A 1,245-nucleotide genomic window follows, 5' to 3' on the forward strand; every position below is an offset into this window, starting at 1 on the left:
CGCTCTTGTCAAATTAAAATAAATAAATAAATAAATAAATGGACAAAGTTAAATAATTTTGGGAAAAATTATTTAATTTTATTATCGTTATTTCATTTGACCAGAGAGAGAGAGAGAGAGAGAAAGTGAGAAAGCAAGCCACCAGGTCCTGGATTCAAACTGCAGTTAGCCATGTGGGAGCCCAGCCCCTTAACCACCATACCACCTTCCAGCCCCATAAATGCAAATTATTAAGCCATAGTTACTGAAAAAAAAAACAAACAGTAAGAGTAGGTCCTAGCAATCTGTGTTTTTATAAGTCCTCTGGCTAATTCTGATGCATATTAAAGTTTAATTACCAGATTCGATGCAATAGTCACCAGAGGGAGATTTTATAAAAACCTGAAGTTTTAAAAATATTGTTTCTGGGACCATATGGCTGACCGTGGTTTGAGGCCTGGACCCAGTGGCTTGAAACTCACTCTGGGCATGTGTGTATGCATGCCCAAAACCCGAGAGGTAAATAGAGGAGAAGGGATAGTGGTGTGGCCATCTCTCCTGGAGGGTGATTTCTTGCTTTCTGTCTTTCTGGCTGTCTCTTTCTCTCCAGCAAGTACACACATCCTATAACAAAAACCTCCCTTAAAAAAAAATCTTGTTTCTAAGGTTATAGCCTATACAAATCAAATAAAAATGTTTGAATCAGGGAGGCAGGTATCAGTATATTTTAAAGCTTTCTAGGTGATTCCAGTGCAACAAAGTTTGAAGTAGTTTTTTCAGTCTTTTCTGTTTATTTATTTAATTGCCAGAGGGCTCCTGTGCAAGCTAGAGAAGAGGTAGGGGATAGAAAGAGTAATCACCTCTCAGTGGGGTGTGGCCATGGTACAGTCTCTTCTCCCTTTCTCCATCCTGTCAGGATGTGAGGCACGTAGGCACACACACTTGGTGTGTTTCTCCAGCCATGGGGCTGGGATTCAAACCATGGTAGGCCATGTAGTATCTACTTTTTGTGTACAGTGCTTAACCACTGTCCTATAGGGCTGCCTAGGAAATTCTTGTCTATGTTATTTTCTATTTTCAGGTCTGGGGAGGCCAGCCAGATTCCTAAAGTCCAAGAAAGAAGTTATGGTATAGATGGTGTAGCCCCTTCTCGCCTGAGAGGTTGAGAATGGAGAGAGGAAGATCTGCTCAGGACAGTTTTATACTGCCTATACTCAGGGCCAGATCATCCTTCCTAGTGTCGGGAGGGAAATAACTGCAAGACCT

The 1,245-nt window shown here is 41.4% G+C and overlaps 2 protein-coding genes across 4 annotated transcripts in view; one reads left to right on the forward strand and one right to left on the reverse strand.

Annotated features, from left to right (window-relative positions):
* The window catches only part of LOC102470672 (zinc finger protein 208), a 223,993-nt gene that overhangs the window by 111,996 nt on the left and 110,752 nt on the right, over positions 1-1,245 (reverse strand).
* Positions 1-1,245, forward strand: part of ZFP30 (ZFP30 zinc finger protein) — a 25,377-nt gene that overhangs the window by 5,691 nt on the left and 18,441 nt on the right. The window lies entirely within an intron of this gene.

This window comes from Tupaia chinensis, unplaced genomic scaffold (genome assembly GCF_000334495.1).
Source record: "Tupaia chinensis unplaced genomic scaffold, TupChi_1.0 Scaffold138910_1, whole genome shotgun sequence".
Classification (NCBI taxonomy): domain Eukaryota; kingdom Metazoa; phylum Chordata; class Mammalia; order Scandentia; family Tupaiidae; genus Tupaia; species Tupaia belangeri.